The sequence below is a fragment of the Jaculus jaculus genome, chromosome 7 (genome assembly GCF_020740685.1).
Source record: "Jaculus jaculus isolate mJacJac1 chromosome 7, mJacJac1.mat.Y.cur, whole genome shotgun sequence".
In the NCBI taxonomy this organism is placed as follows: Eukaryota; Metazoa; Chordata; class Mammalia; order Rodentia; family Dipodidae; genus Jaculus; species Jaculus jaculus.
The window spans coordinates 75,050,537-75,073,028 of record NC_059108.1 but is presented as its reverse complement, the minus strand read 5'-3'; the positions used below and the strand labels follow the sequence as shown (position 1 = coordinate 75,073,028).

General features: G+C 38.2%; 1 pseudogene; it reads left to right on the top strand.

Moving 5' to 3' along the window:
* Positions 1-21,130: 21,130 nt before the first annotated feature.
* Positions 21,131-21,516, top strand: LOC101612966 (annotated as a pseudogene).
* The last annotated feature ends 976 nt before the right edge of the window (positions 21,517-22,492 follow it).

Here is a 22,492-nt window from a genome sequence, read left to right as displayed (position 1 = left end):
AATCTTCACATGTTTCTCTTTCTCTCTCCTTTTTCCTCTCCCTTCTCCCATTCTCTTTTCTATTACATATATTTTTCTTCCTTCTTTCCCTTGACACTTTCTTGTAACTCCCAGTAACAGCATGCAGTTAAATTTCACAATGAACTGTTGATCAGAGAGTTCTACAAGGTTTGCCAAAAGAATACAGATTTCTGTCAGAGTACTTGATGACCCATAAAAGGTTAGTGATAAGACCCTACTACCAAAGACACCATATGCTGTTGGTGTGGAACACAAAGTGTCCTGGCTGGAATCTAGAAGCGAGTCAGTCCCCAGACAGTTAGCTCATCTAGTGCCAGAAGGTGCTACATGAGTGACTAGGGGGAAATGACCAATATATGTCCAAACAACTCATTGTCTAAGCTACTCAACAGCAAACAACCTGAAGGGATGCTCACACAAATACAATAGTGGCACACAGCCATGGTGGGTAACCAATTGCTCTTGATCTGGCTAAGGGATCTGCTCAGTGGAATGGAACCCATAGCTGGAGCTGGGAAACAAATCAGAACCATATCCAAAAAATGAGTCTGCTCTCTATTATCAACCTTCCACCAATAGTGGGCTACAAGATGGCCTACATCTATTAAATTCTTTCTAAACTATTAATGGTTATCCCATTTATCTGGTGCTAAATTTACTCTCCATTTGGGAAGTTGCTTCTCTTTTTCAGATGGATGTAGGTTGTGAGGAGAGTATTAGTCCATTGGACATCATCTGAGCCCAGCTGAAATCATAGAGTAATTGGGGAGATGAGCAAGAGTGCTACTTTCTTGGTGAACCTGGTACCAGCCCAAGGATGAAGGACATAGACACAGAGAAAACTCAACTCCTGCCAAACAAGATATCCAGGGACAGGCTCCCAAGACTTCATCACTGATGTAGACCTAAAATGAACTGAACATGGCTCAGGGAAATTAGTAGAACATGGTGTGGAAAAATTGTTAGAGCCACATTTTAGGACATTATGCACAGAGACATCGCCTCTTCCCCATAACTGATGGCTAACCCTACAATGCATGACTCACATTCCCCAACAAGGTGGGTCCCTTTGGAGGGGGAAGGACAGGGAGGAGGCCAATGATGGAGATCAACATGGTTGCATGCACACTGTGTACATAACTAATAAAAAAGAAAGAAAATAATTTATTTCACTTCTATTAAAAGATGTCTGAGACAGAGTAGTTCTGTTTTCCTTACGACCTCCAATCCATTATGCACTCCCCCACACACTATATATATGTATTAAAACATGTATGAGACAGGTGGAGTTCTTTTGTCCTTACTATTCCAATCCATTATACACACACACACACACACACACACACACACACACACACACACACCATATATATGCAAATATAATATTTTTTCCAAGATGAGTTAGAATAAACAGTCCTTTCTAATGAAATGACTGAGAGTTGTGTAATCACTCCTGCTCCTTTGCACAGAGGACTTGGTCTTTTAAAGATGTTTTTTCAGTGCAGAAATCCACACAATCACAAATACATGTGCAATGTTTCCATTGTTGTATAGCTTGATAAAGTAATCCTCACATCCTTCTTGTGTTTTTTTAAATAATAATAGATATTGTTATTAGTATTAACAAGATGTTTTTATGGATACATCATGTGTTCATACCCTCTTTGCCCTCTTCACTGCCCTCATTAAATTGGGGACACTCCTCAGTGGAGTTTCAGGTATTCCCTATGGGGCTGTACTGTATGCATTATGGGAGCAGTAGTCAGGTATTTTAGGGGGAAGGGCATGCCTCTGGGCATGATGTCTCAACATGTGGCTCTCAAAATCTTTCTGTGCCCTCTCCCACAAAACTCCCTGAGCTGTGGTAGGTAAGTTATAAATCTTCTTCAGTGATGAGCTCTTAGGAGTCTCTGGATCTCTGCTTTGGTAGGTGTTGAATATAATCAGCTTGATCATGGAGGCAGCACTCTTGTTTGTTTTCCTAATTCCTCTGTGGATTCAATTGTGGCTTGCCTGAAGTGTAAGGGGTATTTTAACTTCTCTGGTCTTGCTACCTTCTGAAAAAGAATAGCTTCCCCAAAGGACATTGAAGTCAGCATAGTTGAAATGCATAAACATTATTAATTTAGGGAGAATTTGATGTGTATAACCCCTCTTTTAGCCAAAAATTTGTGAGATCTTGACACTGGAGAATATAATGTTTGTCACCATAAGATTCTCTTCTTGTTCCCAAATCCAGATATGAGTTTCTTTACACTGAGGGGATTTCTTAGCCAATCAGAAACCTACTGGTTACCCACTGAGCCTCTGCACCACTACTGCAGTGGCATGTACATCATGTCAGTGTGCTTGATTCTGGGTAGCTTAGACTTCTGGTTGCTCATACTGTTGTTGGCCACTTTCGCCCAGTAACTCAAGTACAGCTTTCCAGAACTAGACAGGCTAACTTCTGGAGACAGGATTTCTTCTGAATTCCAGCCAGGTCTCTCCAGGCTTTGAGTCAGAAACATATGGTGTCTTCAGCACCAGGGTTTTAGCTTTTGTCTCAGGTAGGTAGTCAAGTGCTTTGACAGAAAGATATCTTATATTGGGGACCTCATAGGCCTCTCCAGTCAACAGCTCAATATGGGTAGCAACCAATGTTTGGTATTGGGAGTTACAGGTAAGAAACAGAAAAATAGTACTCTTAAGATTAGGCTTCATCCCACCATCACCAGAGCCCTATAGTCCAGGTGTTCCTCCTTACTAATTTTAATTTTAATTTTTTATTTTTATTAGATGAGGACATATTTAGTATGTAAACAACACAGGTTGGTGCCGTCCTTTCCCTCTTCCCAGCCACTTTTTGAAAAGTCCTTCCTCATCAACAGCATGGGGATTGTTGGCCATGAATTACTGGGGTGTGTGTGGGGGGTGAGATGCAATGTCTCTGTGCAAAATGTCCCGACTTGTGGTTCTGACAATCTTTCCACCCCACCTTCCCCAAAATTCTCTGAACTATGCTGAGAGCACTATAAGTCTACTTCAGTGATGGGCACTTAGGAGCCTCTAGACCCTGGTTTGGTATATGTTGAGTGTGCTCAGTGTCTATCTCCTTCACCCTTGGCCTGATATCAGATTCACTAAGAAAGCAGCACTCTTGCTCATTTCCCCATTTCTTCTGTGGTTTCAGGTGGGGTCAAGATTGAGTGCAGTAGGTCATTTATCTCCTCAGGTCCAGCATGGCATATAAAAAAGAGAAGCAGATTCTCCAAGGGACAGTGATGTCGCTACCCCTTAAATGGTATACCCATTATAATTTTAGAGAGAATTTAAAGGGTGTAGACCATCTTATATCCCCAAATTAGTGGGAGCTTGAAAATAGAAAGCAGAATCATTATGGGGATATGATTCTGACTTGATCCCAATTTCAGATAGGGTTATATCTTTTAGACAATCTCCAAGAATACAAATTTATATGATATAAGCTCATTTTGGATTTAATTTTGTGTTTTTATCCACATTTCCCCCCCGACCCCCAACAAGCCCTTCCATCCCTATGTCTGGGCCTTGAGTTGCCTGTCAGATATGACAGCAACTAAAGCAGTTCCAGGCTAGGAACCACAGATAAGTGACCCCATGAGGCATTTGTCTTTCTGTGATTGTGCAAGTTCACTGAGTATGGTCTGTTCCAAGAGTCTGCCCATTTTTTAAAACACATTTCATTGTATCATTTTTTCTTTCTCCTCAGACAATTCCATTGTGTAAATGTGTAACAACTTCATTATCCATTCATCACATAATGGGCATCTGGGTTGATTCCAGTTCTTAGCTATAATGAATTGAGCAGCTATAAACATTGTTGAACATATGTCTCTGTATTGCTTTTAGGATAAATGCCCAGTAAGGGAATAACTGGGTCTGTTGGTAACTCTATGTTCATCCTTTTCAGAAATCTACAAATTAAGTTACATAGTGGCTGGACAAATTTACATTTCTACCAACAGTGAATGAGGATTTCTCTTTTCCCACATCCTTGCCAACATTTTTAGTTGTTAGACTTTTTAATGACTGCCATCCTTGCTGAAGTAAGGTGGAATCTCAAGATTTTTTAATTTTCATTTCCCTAATGGCTAGGGATGTTGAACATTTTCTTGTGTGTGTTAGCCACTTGTTAATTCTTTCCCTGAGAACTCCCTATTCATTTCTCTGCACAAATTTTGGAGTGGTTTGTTTGATTATTTATTGTTTAGCTTTTTGAGTTCTTTGTAGATTTCAGATAATTGGATTCTGGCACTGGGATAGGTGGAAAGGATTATCTCACATTCCATGGGTAATCTATTGGCTCTGTTTATGATGTGTTTGTCTGTGCAAAAGCATTTTAGCTTCATGAGATGCCAATGGTAGAGTGATTGTTTAATTTCCTGGGCTTCTGGGGTTTTGTTCAGGAAGTCTCTCCCCAATCCTATATTGTGGAGAGTGCCTCTTATTTTTTCTTCCAGTAGAAGTGTTTCAGGTTTTATATTGGGGTCTTTAATCCATTTGGACTTGATTTTTGTGTATGGAGAGGTGAGTGGGTCTAGTTGCATTTTTCTATGTATGGTCATCCAATCTGTCCAACATCATTTGTTGAAGATGCTATCTTTCCTCCAATCTACAATATTGGCACCTTTGTCATAGAACAAGTACCTGTAGTTACTTGACCTAAGGTCTGGGTCTTCAATTCTGTTCCATTGGTTTACATTTCTGTTCTTATGTCATTACCATGCTTCTTTAAAATTATTATGGCTTTGTAGTATACCTTTAGATTGGGTATGTTGATACATCCAGAGGTTTTTGTTGTTGTTGTTGTTGTTATGATGTTTGGACATACAAGGCCTGATGTCATTCCATATGAATTTTGAGATGAGTTTTTCCATCTCCATGAAGAATGATGCTGTTATTTATTTATTTATTTTTTTACTGGTATTGCACTAAACCTGTATATTGCTTTTGGTGGAATTGCCATTTTCATAAAATGGATTCTACCTATCTAGGAGCATGGGAGGTCTTTCTGTCTTCTCAATTCCTGCTCGATTTTTTTCATGACTTTGTAAAATGTTTTCATTATATGGATTTTCACATCCTTGGTTAGTGTTATTCCAAAGTATTTTTGTTGCTGTTGTTGCTATTGAAAATGGGACAGCCTCAATGATTTATTGCTCTATATATTTGTCCTTTCATCTAGAAAGGCTACTAACTTTTGCACATTGATTTTTATACAGCCACTTTACAGAAGGAATTATTCACATTTATAAGTTTTGAGATGGAGGCTTTTGTGTCACTAATGTATATGATCACGTCCTCTGCAAATACAGCTAATATGACTTCTTCCTTCCCAATTTGAATCCCTTTTATTTCTTGCTCCTATCTTATTGCTTGGGCTAGTACTTCTAGTACTATGTTGAAGAGCAGTGGTGTGAGTGATAACCCCTGTCTTGTTGCCAATCTCAGTGGAAATTCCTTGATTCTTTCCCCATTAAATATTATTTGGGCTTTGGGTGTTTTATACATAATATTTCTTGTGTTGGGATACAACTATACTTTTCAGCATTTTGACCATGAAGTGGTATTGCATTTTTTTTAAAGGTTGTCTCTGCATCAAATGATATGGTCATGTGCTTCTTTTGGTTAAATTTATTTATGTGGTGTATTACATTGATCCACTTTCATATGTTGATCCATCCCTGCATCACTTGGATGAAGCCTACTTGATCAAGGTGAATAATGCTTTTCATGAATTGCTAAATTCAGTTTGTGAGGATTTTGTTTAGCGTCTTTGTGTCTACATTCATTTGGCATGAAGGCCTATAGTTTTCTTATCTTGTTTCATCTATATCTGGTTTGGTATTAGAGTGATGCTTCACAGAAGGAGTTGGAGAGAATTCCTTGGACTCCAATTATGTGAAACAGTTTGATAAAAATTGTTTTCAGGAGCTGGAGAGATGGTTTAGTGGTTAAGCGCTTGCCTGTGAAGCCTAAGGACCCCAGTTCGAGGCTCGATTCCCCAGGACCCATGTTAGCCAGATGCACAAGGGGGCGCATGAGTCTGGTGTTCATTTGCAGTGTCTGGAGGCCCTAGCAAACCTATTCTCTCTCTACCTGCCTCTTTCTCTCTGTCTATCACTCTCAAATAAATAAATAATGAACAAAAAGATTTAAAAAAATGGTTTCAGTTCTTCAATGAAGGTTTGATAGAATTTGGCTGAGAAGGCATCTGGTCCTGGACTTTTCTTTGGGGGATGGTTTTTGGTTATCTCTGTGGAGGGAAAAGATTTGCTTAGGAGACTAATGTGTTCTCAGTTTAGTTTTGGGATTTGGTATGTCTCTAGGAATTCATCCATTTTTCCAGATAATCTAATTTTGTGGAGTACAGATTTTGGAATATACCCTGAAGATTTCAAGTTACTAATTTCAGCTCTGATCTTCATTACTTGTTTCCATCTGGAAAGTTAGGGTTGGATTCTTCTTGGTTTTTCAAATGCCTTTAGATGGACACTTAAGTTATAAATTTGGGATTTCTCTATCTTTCTTTTTTTATGGGATAGAAGCAGAAATTTATTTATTTTCTGATTTCATTAAAGTGTGTATTTATCTTTTATAATATTTTTTTTTCATTTCACAATTTTTGTAAACATTTTCCATGATTATAAAAAATATCCCATGGTAATACCCTCCCACCCCCCCTCCTGCACATACCCCTTTGAAATTCCATTCTCCAACATATTACCTCCCCATCTCAATCATTGTAGTTACATATATAAAATACCAACCTATTAAGTACCCTCCTCCCTTCCTTTCTCTTTCCTTTATATCTCCTTTTGAACTTACTGGCCTCTGCTATGAAGTATTTTACTTCTCAAACAGAAGCCCAATCATCTGTGGCTAGGATCTACATATGAGGGAGAAGATGTGGCGCTTGGTTTCTGGGCCTGGATTACGTCACTTAGTATAATCCTTTCCAGATCCATCCATTTTCCTTCAAATTTCATAAATTCATTTTTCGTTACCGATGAGTAGAACTCCATTGTAAAAATGTGCCACATCTTCATTATTCACTCATCAGTTGAGGGACATCTAAGCTGGTTCCATTTCCCTGCTATTATAAATTGAGCAGCAATAAACATGGTTGAGCATGCACTTCTAAGGGAATGAGATGATTCCTTCAGATATATGCCTAGGAGTGCTATAGCTGGGTCATATGGTAGATCAATCTTTAGCTGTTTTAGGAAACTCCACACTGATTTCCACAATGGCTGGACCAGATTGTATTCCCACCAGCAGTGTAGAAGGGTTCCTCTTTTTCCACATCCCTGCCAACATTTATGATCATTGGTTTTCATGATGTTGGCCAATCTGCCAGGAGTGAGAGGGAATCGCAATGTAGTTTTAATCTGCATTTCCCTGATGACTAGTGATGTAGAACATTTTTTAGGATGCTTATATGCCATTTGTATTTCTTCCTTTGAGTATGTTTTATTTAGCTCTATAGCCCATTTTTTTGATTGGCTTGGTTGATTCCTTATTATTTAACTTTCTGAGTTGTTTGTATATCCTAGATATTAATCCTCGATGAGATATATAGCTGGCAAAGATTTTTTCCATTCTGTAGGTTGCCTCTTTGCTTTTTTCACTGTTTCCTTTGCAGTGCAAAATCTTTGTAATTTTATGAGGTCCCAGTGATTAATCTGTGGTTTAATTGCCAGAGCAATTGGGGTTGTATTCAGATAGTCTTTGCGAAGACCAAAATGTTGAAGGGTTTCCCCTAATTTTCCCTCTACCAGATTCAGAGTTTCAGGTCTGATGTTAAGGTCTTTAATCCATTTGGACTTAATTCTTGTGCATGGAGAGAGAGAAGAATCTATTTTCATCCTTCTACAGACATATCCAGTTTTCCCAACACCATTTGCTGAAGAGGATATCTTTTATCCAATGAGTATTTTTGGCATTTTTACCGAATACCAGGTGGCTATAGCTACCTGGACGTACATCTGGGCCCTCTATTCTGTTCCATTGATCTACATGTTTTTGTGCCAGTACCATGCTGTTTTTGTTACTATGGCTCTGTAGTATAGGTTAAAATCAGGGATGGTGATACCACCAGCCTCATTTTTGTTGCTCAGTATTATTTTAGATATTCGAGGTTTTTTGTGATTCCAAATGAATTATTGGATTGTTTTTTTTTATTTCCATGAAGAAAGCCTTTGGAATTTTGATAGGGATTGCATTAATTGTGTAGATTTCTTTAGGTAAGATTGCCATTTTCACAACATTGATTCTTCCAATCCAGGAACAAGGGATGTTTCTCCACTTTCTAGTGTCTTCTGCAATTTCTTGCTTGAGTGTTTTAAACTTCTCATTGTAGAGATTCTTTACTTCCTTGGTTAGGTTTATTCCAAGGTACTTTATTTACTTTATTTTTTTTGATGCAATTGTGAATGAGAGTGATTCTCTGATTTCATCCTCTGTGTGTTTGCTGTTAGCATATATGAAGGCTACTGATTTCTGTGTATTTATTTTGTATCCTGCTACATTGCTGTAGGTTTTGATCAGCTCTAACAGTTTGCTAGTAGAGTCTTTAGGGTCCTTTATGTATAGAATCATGTCATCTGCAAATAATGATAACTTGATCTCTTCCTTTCCAATTTGTATCCCTTTTATGTGTGTCTCTTGCCTTATTGCTATGGCTAAGACATGTTCCATGTGCTGCTGAAAAGAATGTATATTCTGCAGCCTTTGGATGAAATGTCCTGTATATATCTGTTAGTTCCTTCCTGCTATGATCTCATTTAGTCCAGATTGATCTCTGTTTATTTTTTCTTGGGATGACCTATCAATTGATGAGAGTGTGGTGTTAAAGTCCTCCACTACCACTGTGTTTGGAGTTATTTGTGATCTTAGTTCTAATATGGTTTGTTTGATGAATTTGTGAGCCCCCATGTTAGGTGCAAATATGTTTAGGATTGTAATGTCCTCCTGTTGCAGTGTTCCCTTAATCAATATAAAATGACCTTCCTTATCTTTTTTGACTAACATTGGACCGAAGTCTACCTTGTCAGATATTAGGATAGCAACCCCTGCTTGTTTTGTAGGCCCATTTGCTTGAAATACATCTTTCCAACCTTTCACCCTAAGATAATGTCCATCCTTTGTAGAGAGGTGAGTTTCTTGGAGACGACAATTTGTAGGACCCTGCTTTTTAACCCAGTCTACAAACCTATGACTTTTGGTTGGGGCTTAGAAGCTGTTGATATTAAGAGATATTATTGAAAGGTGTGTATTTATGTTTGCCTTTTTTATTTTTATTTTTTTTTGGTTCCAGTTCTATCTCTGCTCTCTTGGTGTTAACTAGTATTTGAGTATTGCTTGTTTTATCCAGGTTCCTTGTATGTGTGCTTTCCCTTTTCTTCAACATGGAGGATTCTATCAAGTATTTTCTGTAGAGTTGGTTTTGTCTTCAAATATTCATTTAACCTGCTTTTGTCATGGAATGTCCTTATTTCTCTGTCTATTTGAATGTATAGCTTTGCAGGATAAAGTAACCTTGGTTGACAGTTGTTATCTTTCAGAACTTGGAATACATCACTCCAAGCCCTTCTGGCTTTTAAAGTTTGTGGTGAATAATCTACTGTAATCCTGATGGGCTTGCCTTTGTAGGTAACTTGATTTTTCTCTCTAACTGCTTTCAATATTTTTTTCTTTGATTTATGTGTTCATTAGTTTGATAGGTTCTTTCCAGGTTTTGTCTGGCCAATGTTCTAAAGTCTTCCTGTATCACCATTGGCACCTCTTTCCCAATTTGGGGGAAGTTTTCTTCTCTGATTTTGTTGAAGACACCTACTATGCCTTTAGAGTGAAATTCTTCTCCTCCTACTATGCCCTGAATTCTTATATTTTATCTTTTCATAGTGTCCAAAATATCTTGAAATTCCCACTCATACTTTTCTGAAAGTTTGTCTTTCTCTTTGTTGGCCTGTATTAGATCTGCCACCTGGTCTTTTATCTTAGATATTCTGTCCTCTTCTTCCTGTATTCTACTGGTGAGCTTTTCTGCAGAGTTTTTTATTTCATTAACTGTGTTCTTCATTGCTAGGAATTCTGACTGTTTTTTTTTTATTATTTTTATTTCCTAATTTATGTCTTGTTTTGCCTACTTTATTTCATGAAATTGGTGTCCTGTGTCTTCTTTGATTTCCTCTTTGAGTTCCTCTTTGACTTCTTTGATTTGTTCTCTGACTTCTTTGAACATATTTACAATCATTCTTTTGAAATCTTTCTTAGGCATTTCCTCTAACTCGTTCTCACTGGAGGTCATTTCTGATGCATTAATACTGTTAGGTGGATTTATATTGTCTTGCTTTTTAGTATTTCTTGTGTTATAATGTATATATTTTTGCATCTTGGATTAAGTTAATGCTTGGATTTTCTAGCTAACTAGGTATTCTTAGCTGTATCAATTGATTTGATGTTATATATCTTCAGGATAGGAGCTTAAGGTCTTAGATGTGTCTCTTAAGGCTGACAGAGTATCTACAAAGGTCTTCCTAGGGGTTGAGTTTCCCTACTATGGGGGTATTCATGTAGGCTGAGTGGAATAAGGTACAGGTAGATTCTCAAATTGAACTAAACACTGTACACATTCAATCAAAATCAGCACCGAATATTTATTCAAGAGTATTTATTATAACAACCAGATCCTCTATCAACAAAGAGGTTATTATTTCTGGTCTTTTGATGGATCTAAGTCAGTTTGTGACCAAGTGAGACCCTTCCCTATTGCAATCAATCCAATTTATCTTTTTGGATGATTTTGGTCTCAGTCAAGTTGATGGCTGGGTCGTTGGGCTGCTGTTCTGATTTCTGGAGCTTGGCAGTGGATTTTCCTGTTGGGAAAACAAAGCCTGGAAACTGTGGCCCTCCAGATCAGCACCCCAGCTGCTGGAACCACTACTGCTGCTGCTGAAGCTGTTGCTGCTGGTTTGTTGCCGCTGCATCTGAAGTGGCTGCTGCTGGATCCACCACTGCTGCTGCTGCTGCTGTAGCTGTCACTGCTGGAGCCACAGCTGCTGCCACTGAAATTGCTGCTGCTGGATCTGCTGCTGCTGCCGCTACTGTATCCACTGCTGCTGGGGCCTCTGTTGCTGGTGGCTGAGCCACTGATGTTGGTGCCAGACTCTGCTCCTGCTTGGGTCCCACTGTCAGCTCAAGTTGGAGTGGCCGGGTCCTGGGACAGCTGCTGTGTTCGCTGGAGCTGGGTACAGGAGGTGAGGGAGGGGAGGGAGCCAAAGTTGCTCTAGTTCTCTCACTGTTCCAAGTGTCCTACCTTGTCTTCACATTTCTTGAGTTGTGGAGAGCTCTGGTGTGAGTGGAAGCTCCCCTCACCTGGCTTTTCCTGCAGCTCAAGCTGAGCCTGGTGGCTTTCTGGTGTGCCACCATGGTCAGCGGACCTGCCGTAGCTGCTTTTGCCAGGCTGTGCAGGCTCTGGATGCTCTGGATCTCTTCTACTTCTCCACTGCAATTTCAATTTCCTATACACCTCACTTTTTAGTAAAAGTGTGTATTTTGCTGAGTTTTTTTTTTTTTTTTTTGGTCTTTTTCCCCCCTAGGCTGCTTTGGTAAGGTACCTATGCCTCCATCTTAACTGGAAGTCTCTATCTTTCTTATGAAGGCCTTTAGTACTATGAATTTTCCCCTTAGGACTGCCTTCATTGAGTCCCATAAGTTTGGTAGGTTGTGTTTTCATTATCATTCAATTCTAGGAGTTTTACAATTTCTTCTACAACACATTCATTGTTTAATAGTGTATTTTTCAGTCCCCAATGAGTACTTGGTGGAGTTCTTGATGTGTCCCTTGTTGATTTCCTGCTTTAAAGCAATGTGATCTCATATGATACAAGAAATTACTTCAATTTCCCTGAATTTATTGAGGCACATTTTATGGCAGAATATATTTGTCTATTCTGGAGAGGTTTTGTGGGTTGCTGAGAAGAATGTGTATTCTTTAGTGTTGGAATGGAAAGTTCTGTAGATGTCAGTTAGGTCTAGTTGATTTATGGTGTTGTTGAGCTCTAATATTTCCCTGTTGATTATTGATTTTCTACTTGGATGATCTCTCTATTGATGATAGTGGAGTATTGAAGTCTGTGACTATGATGGTGTTACTGTTTATTTCTGTTTTGTTTTCAAGTAGGTTTTTATTTAATTTAATTTAATTTATTTATTTGTAAGTATTCTCTGTAGGTTTTGCGTTGTGTTCATATAATCATAGAGTTGACTTTTTTCTTGGAAAGTTTTTCTTTGAACATCTTTTATGAAGGATATTTTGGAGGGTACAGCAGCTTGAGTGGGAACATATATTTTTTTTCAGATTTTGAAATCTTTCATTTGACTTTTGAATTTTCAGGGTTTCCATTCGGAAATCTTGATAATTCTGATGAGATTGCTTTGTATGTAAGTAGTTTTTTTCTCTCTTTCTCTCACCTGTGTTTGGTGCATATAGATTTATGATTGGGATGTTATCAGGTTGGATCAATCCATGGATGAGTAAGAAGTGGCCTTATTGTCCTTTAAGGATTACTTCTTGTTTCAAGTCTGTCTTTTTTTTTTATAAGATATTAATAGAGAAATACCCACTTTTATAAATTTACATTTGCTTTGAGTATCACTTTCCATCCTTTCACCCCAAGGAGGTGTCTATTTTTAGTTGTGAGTTGGGTTTCTTGAAGACAACGGATAGAGACCTCCAGTCAAGATGGTGACTGCCTGGGTTCACTGGGTCTTTTAAGGGAGAGAAATCTCTAATAGATCACCAGTGGGAGGGTGCAGGGAGGGATTGGCTGATTCCCTTTCACTCAGGTATCCCACCAGCCCCCCAAGCCCGCACCCCCAAGCAGCTGCCCTAGCCATAGTCCCAGTGGCAGGATACTCCCACACTTACTGTAGGAAAGAGGATCTAGGTCAGTATAGTTCCACTTGCCTCACTGTGCATAAAATAGAATTCAAACCAAAAATAATCAAAAACGACAAAGAAGGCCACTTCCTACTTACCAAGGGAATGATCCATCAAAAGGATATCACAACCATAAATCTGTATGCACCAAAGACAAGGGGAACCACAATTCATAAAGCAAAACCTACTTGACAATAAAACATAAATAACCACAACACCATCATAGTTAGATATTTCAATATACCATTATCAGTAATAGATAGATAATCCAAACAGAAACTCAACAGGGATGTAAGAGAGCTCAACAAAACCATATATCAAGTAGATCTAATGGACATCTACAGAACATTCCATCCCAAATCCACAGACTACACATTCTTCTCAGCAGCCAATGGAACATTCCCTAAAATAGAGCACATACTGGGTCACAAAGCCTGACACAATATATTTAGGAAGATTGACATAATTCCCTGCATGATATCACATCACAATGCTATATGGCTAGAAATTAACAACAAAAGACCCACAAAGAATCACATCAGCTCCTGGAAACTGAACAGCACTTTTAAACAATCAATGGATAATGGAGAATTGAAAAATGAAATTGCAAATTTTCTAGAAATGAATAGTGTTGAAAACACTTCATACCAAAACTTATGAGACACAATGAAGGTGGTCCTCAAGGGAAAGTTCATAGCACTAAATGCCTTCATAACAAAAACAGAGATATCCCAAAACAATAACCTAACCATCCACCTAACAGCAGTGGAAAAGCAAGAAGAATCCAACCCAAAGATCTCCAGACATAATGAAATAATTAAGACCAAAGCAGAAATTAATGAACTGGAAACTAAGAAAACAATTAAGAAAATTGATGAAACAAAGAGCTGGTTCCTTGAAAAAATAAAGAAGATTGGCAAACCCCTGGCCAATTTGATCAAGCAAAAAAAAAAAAAAAAAGAGATTTGTTTCAATTTAACAAAATTCAAAATGAAAAAGGAGCAATCACAACAGATATAAGTGAAATTGGAAGAATCCTCACGACTTATTTGAAAAAACCTCTGCTCTAAAAAACGGTATAACATGGCCAAAATAGAGAAATTCCAGGACACATGCCACGTAGTGAAGCTAAACTCAGAGAAAATTATTCTCCTAAACAAACCTATCACACTCATCAAGATGGAAAAGTTAATAAAAAAAAAACCTCCCCCCAAAGAACAGTCCAGGACCACATGGCTTCTCAGCTGAATTCTATCAAACTTTCATGGAAGAACTCAAACCATTCTTTCTCAAACTGTGCCACATGATTGGAGAACAGGGAAAGATCCCATCTCCTTCTATGAAGCTAGTTTCACTCCAATTCCAATACCAAGCAGAGAAAACTGCCAGCCTATTTCCATGATGAGCTTAGATGCAAAGATCTTGAACATATTCCTCGCAAACCAAATCCAACAACACATCAAAAGCATTGTCCACCTTGATCAAGTGGTATTCATCCCAGGAATGGAGGGGTGGTTCAACATACAGAAATCTGTTAATGTAATAAACCATATAAACAAGGTTAAACACAAAAACCACATGATCATTTCAATTGATGTAGAAAAGGCCTTTGACAAAATACAACATCACTGCATGGTCCAAGTACTAGAGAAAATTGGCATGGTAGGTTCATATCTTAACATAATAAATGTTATATACAAAGCTCCTAAGGCTCAAATAATACTTAATGACTGGAGGAATTCATACTGAGATCAGAAACAAGATAGGGATGTCCACTCTCACCTATTCTCTTCAATATAGTACTGGAAGTCCTAGCTCAAGAAACAAGACAGGAGAAAGAAATAAAAGGGATACAATTTGGAAAGGAAGAAGTTAAGGTAGCTCTATTCACAAATGACAAGAGACTACATCTCAAAACTCTTGAAGCATATTAACTCCTTTAGCAAAGTAGCAGGATAAAAACATCAATGCACAAAAACCAGTAGCCTTTCTATGTACAAATGACAAAGGTACAGAGAAAGAAATAAGTGACATGGTTCCATTTTCAATAGCAACAACAAATAAATAAATAAATAAATAAATAAATAAATAAATAAATAAAATGCCTTGGAATAACGTTAACCAATGAAGTGAAAGATCTATACAATGAACACAAACATACTCAAAAAAGAAATTGAGGAGGACTTGAGAAAATGGAAATACCTCCCATGCTCCTGGGTAGGCAGAATTAACATTGTGAAAGTGGCAATCCTACCAAAGGCAATATATAGATTTAATGCAATTCCAATTGAAATGCCAACATTGTTCTTCACAGAGATAGAAAAGAAGCATCAAAATTCATATGGAAAGGCAGAAGTCCTCAGATATACAAGCATGTCCTTAGTAAAGCAAATACTTCTTGAGGAATCACCATACCTGAAATAAAGCTATACTACAAAGCCTGAACAAAACCCCAGTAGCACAGTATCTCAATCACTTAACCAATGGGACCACATGAAGCTGTAGAGTTTCTTCACAGACAGATATACAATAAGCAAAGCCAATAGATTAACCACCAATTGGGAGAAAATATTTGCTGAATATCCAAATGGCAGAAGCCTAACCTTTAGAATCTACAAAGAACTCAAAATCCTTAACAATAAAAAGTCAAACAACTCATTCACAAAATGGGGCAAAGAGCTGGACAGGCAGTTCACAGAGGAAGAAATACAAATGTCAAACACACACTTAAGAAAATGTTCATCACCCCTAATCCTCAGGACTAAGCAAATTAAAACGACTATGAGATTCCACCTTACCACAGCAAGGATAGGAAACATTAAAAATTCAAATGAAAATAAATGCTGGTGAGGATTTGGAGAAAAAGGAAATCTCATCCACTGTTGAGAAGGTAAAATGGTACAACCACTTGGGGAAGTAATATGGAGACTCCTAAAAGGGTTGACTATAGAATTATCAACAGACCTAGTTCTTCCTTACTGGGTATGTACGCTAAAACCTTCAAGCCTCAGTCCAGAGATTTGCCCAACCATGTTTATAGCAGCTCAATTTGTAAAAGCTGAGTTGGAATCAACCCAGATGTCCATCACTAGATGAATAGATAACTAAGATGTGGTATATCAACATGATGCAATTCTACACAGCAGTAAGAAAAAATGACACAATGAAATTTGAAGAAATATTGTTGAACCTGGAACAGATCATTCTCAGTGAACTTACCCAGTCACAGAAAGATTATCACCACCTAGTCTCAGTCATCTACAGCACCCAACCTGAATCTACCCAAGATGCTGACATACCTAGTAAGCATCTCAAGGACTGGACGATAGGGTGAGTGAGGAGGGAGGGGAGGCAAGGGAAGTGGTGGGGGACATAAATCTGGACCCAAACGGCTATGGTACTATAAAATTCTACATCCTAAATGGCAGACAAAGTGGTTGAACCTCCACCAGGCCCTTAGAGGGAACACCTGTGTCACAAGACACTGGAGAGGGCGTGATGAAGACTGACCCTAATCTTCAACTGCTTCTCTCTCTCTCTTCTTCCTAACTTTTTTATATTACTTATATTTTTCTTCCTTCTGTTTGTGGGCACTGACCTATAACTCTCAGTAACAGCATGTGGCTTTCACCCACACTGAGCTTTTTATCAGAGAGCCCTACAAGGTTTCCTAAAAGAAAGACAGATTTCTGTCACAGTACTTGATGACCCACCAAAGGTTAGTGGTAAGATGCTACTGCTGAAGACAGCATATGCGGTTGACATTTAACATGGAATGACATGGCTAGAATCTGGAAGAAAGTCAGTCCCCAGACACTCAGAGTTGTTAGTACCAGAAAGGTGCTACATGGATGACTGGGAGAAAATGACCAATATCTGTCCAAGCAACTCATGCTCTAACCTACTTAGCAGCAAATAATCTGTCATGATGGTCACACAAGTACAATAATTGTGCACAGCCATGGTGAGAAATCAATTGCTCTTGATTTGGCTAATTGGCCCTCTTAGTGGAACAGAACCCATAGCTGGAGATGGGAAACAAGTCAGAACCATATCCAAAATTGAGCCTGCTCTCCATTATCAAGCTGCCACCAATTGTGGGCTACAAGAGGGCCTACACCTATTAAATTATGTATAAAAAAAAAAGGTTATCCCATTTATCTGGTGCTAACTTTACTCTCCATTGGAGACTCTGCTTCTTTTTTTTCAGATAGACACACACAGATCCTAAGGAGAAAACCACCCCATCATACCTCAAAAGGGCCCTGCTGAAACTAAGAATAATTGGCAAAAGAAGTGAGGATGCTCTTTTCTTGATGAACCTGGTACCAGCACAAGGGTGAAGGAGATTGACACAGAGGACAATCAAGTCCTACCAAATCAGATATCTAGAGACACAGCGGTTCTCAAGTCCTCAACACTGAAGCAGACATAAAATGAACCCAAAATGGCTCAGGGAAATTTGCATTAGAGGGGGCAGAAAGAATGTCAGAGCCACACATTGGGTCATGATATACAGAGACATTCCCTCCTACCCATAACTGAGGCTAATTCCACAATGCATGACCCATATACCTCAACAAGGAGGGGCCAGGTGTGGGTGTAGGACAGGAGGAGCCTAACAATGGTACCAACTTGACTGTATTCATGGAGTACAAAAATAATTAATTTAAAAAAAGAAAAAAAAATTAAAAGGACAGCAGATAGAATGTTCCTTTTTTTTTTTTTTTTTTTTGCTCTACATTGATTACTTTTGTCTTTAATGGGTGAGTTAGGACCATTAATATTTAAGGTTATTACTGTGAGTTTTGAATTAATCCCTACTATAGTGAGGTGTTTTATGGGGTATGGTGCTTTCTTATGGGCTTTTTTTTTTTTCTTTACTTTTTGGCACCTGGACTATTTTTGTTGTGATCTTCTCTTTGTTGGCTCTTGCGATTAGTTTTTTGACTCCTCTGTGTTGCGTATTCTCTGCAGGATTGCTTTGTGTTTGTATTATCATAGAGTTGACATTTTTCTTGGAAATTTTCCTTTCACCATCTATTATGAGGAATGTTTTGGGGCTGTAGTGTAGCTTGAGTTGGAAGCTATAGTTTTTTGTTTTTTTATTTTAGATTTTGAAGTCTTTCATTCCAGGCACTTTTGGCCTTCAGGGTTTCCATTGAGAAATCTGAGGTAATTTGGTAATTCTGATGAAATTGCCTTTGTATGTAAATAGTTTTTCTCTCTTGCTGTTTTTAGCACTCCCTCTTTATTTTCATTGCTAAGAGTTAACTATGATGTACCTTTTAGAGTCTCTTCTTTGGTTCTGTCTGTTTGGTGTTATGTGGGCTTCCTGTGTCTGGATGGTCCTGGCTTTTGGAGAGATTGGGAAATTTTTCTTTAATATTTTTTTTAATATGTTCTCTATGCCTTTGCCCTGGATATCCTGTCCTTCTGATATACCCATGATCTTGATGTTTGGTTGTTTTAGGGTATTACATCATTACTTTGTGTTCTGTTCACTTGATTTTTTTGAACTTAAGCAAAGTTTTTTGGCCTCCCAATCAATTGCTTCTGTCTTGTCTTGCAAGTCAGATTTTCTGTCTTCCACATGAATGAATCTGTTAGTGAGGAGTTCTAGAGAGGTTTTTATAAGTTCTACTTGATTTTTATTTTTTGTTGTGTTATTTTGCATCATGTCCATCTCTTTTTTGAGGTACAATTTCAGTTCAAGTTTTTGCTTTGTTGATGCTTCCTGGAATTCATTCTTACATTTGATCAAATCTCCATTAAGCTTAATAAGTCAGTTATTGAGATCTTCCATTTCTTGGCTCACCTTCAATTTATTCATATCTTTTGAGGGTTCTAATGTTTGGTTTTTTAATCAAGTTAAGCCTACTGTCAAAATTTGAATGCTCAAAGATATGATTTTGTTCAATTTCATTGATACAATTTTTGTTTTTATGATACTTTGCTTCCAGTTCAGCAATTCTTTGATCAGGTTCTCATTGGTTCTTCTTTCCATTTTGGTATTGAATTTCTGTTGATTTCTCTGCTTTTATTGTAGGCTTTCATTGTGGGACTAGGCTTTCTTGGTAGATATCTCAGTTTTCTGACTTTTTTTTTTTTTTGGCTTTTTTGCATTGTGGTCTACCTATCTTTGGAAGTATAGTATACAGCTTTAGGTTGGCTGAGATGAACTTCTAAAACAGGCATAGATACAGAGGAAGGGATATTTATTGAAGCTTAAAGATCCAGGGGATGTTCCATAATGGTAGGAGAATTGGCCTCCTCTTAAAGGACCAGGCAGAGAGAAAGAAAGAAAGATAGAGAGAGAGAGAGACAGACAGACAGAGAGAGAGAGAGAGAGAGAGAGAGAATCAAAACCACACAGTACACTTAGGAATTCCAGGCATAAGTAGGCACTTTGCATATCTTTGGATTAGAATTCCAAACCTGTCAACCACACCTTAAGATCTTCCCAGTGACACAACTTTCAGCCAGTGGCTGTTGATCCAAACGACAAACTATTAAAACACTGAATATATTGAGGACCATCTATTTAAATTACTAGATTTTGTCCCTGACACCCAATAGATTCAAAACCTTTAAACATTGTAAATTGTATTCAGTCCAATTATCGAGGTCTCCACAATCTTGACCAAATAGATTTAAGTTGTTTTTTTTTTTTTTTTTTTTTTTTTTAACCTGTGAGTCCTATAAATTTAAACAAATTAAATGAGTAAACATTTTTAACTGGTATACAGCATAGCAGGGAGAAACCAGAACAATGTAAATTCAACAACCATTAAACAAACATCAAACTTTTGTAGTTCAACCAGAGACTTACAGTCTCCATATTTTTCAGTTCTGCCCCTTCCACAGGGAAACACTTAATTCTATTGAGAAGAAAGCAAGTTTTTGTCCTTGTAGTATCTTAAGAGGGTCTTCCGTTTTAAATGTGAACCAGACTTGTTTACTGGTGTACTATGGGGTTATCACCACAGATGTGCATATTGTGGAAATTGAAAGTACACCAAAGGTACCTGGGGAACTGGGAGCTCTGGCCTACTCAGTCCACTTGTAGTACTCTTTGGCACACTGTGATCAAGGGTGAGGAAACTAGGTACCAGGAAGCTAGAGAGCCAGAAGCAAGAAGCCTGCTCCTACATTGGCTGTGCACCCTCTTACTGAGTTGAATAGGGATGTTGGTACCCAAGGGCCAGTCAGTATAACAGACCTAATGCCTTCTTCCACAGGGGCCAGGCACCCCCCCACCCCAAGCCAGGCACAGGGGGACCTACTAGAACCAGGAAACTGGGAGGAGGCAAGGAACAGGAATCTGGCCTGCTCACTCTGTGCCACTCACACCCTCATTGCCAGGTATCTGGAAATTAGGGACTCAGGGGCACTTTGATCAGGAAGGGGGAGGAAGGGGCCTGTTTCCACAGCAAGCTCACAGGGTTCAAGCCTCCCATGTTCTTTTGCACTGCTTTCTTATACTAGGCAATGCTATTGGTTGTCAAATAATTCCCATTCAAGGCTTGTTAGGGAAGGCAAAGTTGATAGCACAAGATGAGCTGATCCACAGATACCTGTCCTCCTTTATGAGGAGTTTATGTTACAGATTAAAATCATTATGGAATATTAAACCCATGACAACCAACATGAGGACTGTGTTCTGATATTCTGTGATGCATATGTACCAGCTGTTGAGGATTGGAAACAGTTTCAGTTGAACAAAGAAAGAAGCAGCACAGAGAAGGAATCTAAAATTTTAGTCTTCTCACTGTCAGGGCTTATCTTCATACATTTTATACAGCAATGAAGAAACTGGGTAGTTAGTTTCAAACAGATAATTATGATTTCTCTTTGAGATATTTGAAATAAAGCTATATAAGTAGCCAGCATGAAGGAATACAGGATAAAAAAATACTGCAGAATTTTTCAAGCAGGAATTCAAAATTTCCAAAACACAAGCAAAAAATATTCTAGGTCTTGATTAATACAATAACCAATTAATTGAGATAAGTCCCTAGTATTAAAAATACATAATACCTTGTGATAAAAGTCATAGGTGGATAGGCTTCTCCTGGTCCAGGGAAATATCCTTTGCTAGTAAGCCTATGTGCTTCTGCAGTCTGGATGCCTTTGAACACCATGCAGACCAGAGCAGATAGTGTCCCAGGAGCCTATGGGAAAGTGGTGGCTTTTCCAGCCCCCAAGAAGGTGCTGGGTCTCTCCATTTCTGTCCTTAATTCTCCTTCGGTTTCATCCAAGAAAGCTGAAAATAAGTATGCAGGAGGTAATCCTGTTTGTGTATGTGCAACCCTTAAGTGGCAAAAGGAAATTAGGGAATTCTTCAGGCTGTTCCTTAAAGATTCCAGAAAAGAAAACTAGATTCCTAAAGAACCAGGATGCAGTGCCTTAGGGAAAAAAAGAAGAGAAAAGCATGTTCTTTGCAACTTGATCACACAGATGATGAAGAACTTTCTTCCTCATCCTTGAGCAATGTCTCCAGTTTACTCTTGTATTCTAGCATGTAAATTTGCATATATGTGTTCAATTGACTTGTTGAATGGTTATTTATTTTTAAATGAGGCTCAAATGTAGTATTAAAATGCAACTAGTTCTGAAAATGAAGAAATTTTAAAATTATGGTTACATACTTTAATATTCAATGTGATATTATGTTTAATTTACATGTTAAGATTATTCCTGATTAAAAATTATTCCATGATATTGTAACTACTATGTTGTCTTTGTGATGTGCTTATCTCTTTGTGTACTGATGCCATTTTTATGGGTATTTGATTATTGTCATGGAACCATATTGTTATTTATTTTTTGCTTGCTTTAAAAAATAGTCTTTTGCACATTAAAAAAAAAATCAGAATTAGAAAAAAAGTCATAGATTTGGACAGGAATAATCAAATAACAGCATAACCCACTATTATTGGCAGCCCAAAGGTCAGATAGAGACTGCTCAAGGATGATGTCTCAGAATGGGATGTGATCTTATTTATATCGCCTTCTAGATTCCAAATATGTTCACATCCACACATCCTGATTTCTTTTTCCTCAGGTTGTGTGTCTCTCATCTTTTGAAAAGTACATTAATTCCGTGTCAGAGAGATTGCTCAGTGATTTAGGTTCTTGCCTGCAATGCCTATTGCACCAATTCCCCAGTACCCATGTAAAGGCAGTGCACAAAATGGTACAAGCAGCTGGAGTGCACTTGCAGCTGCTGGTGGCCCTATCAAGCCCATTCTCTCTATCTGTCTGCTTGCAAATAAAGAAATAAATATATTTTTAAAATGCATTAGTTGAATGGGATATGAATTTTCTTAGAAATTTGAAATATGCAGCCTATTAAAAAGGTTATTAGGGGCTGGAGAGATGGCTTAGTGGTTAAGCGCTTGCCTGTGAAGCCTAAGGACCCTGGTTCAAGGCTTGGTTCCCCAGGTCCCAGGTTAGCCAGATGCACAAGGGGGCGCACGCATCTGGAGTTCGTTTGCAGAG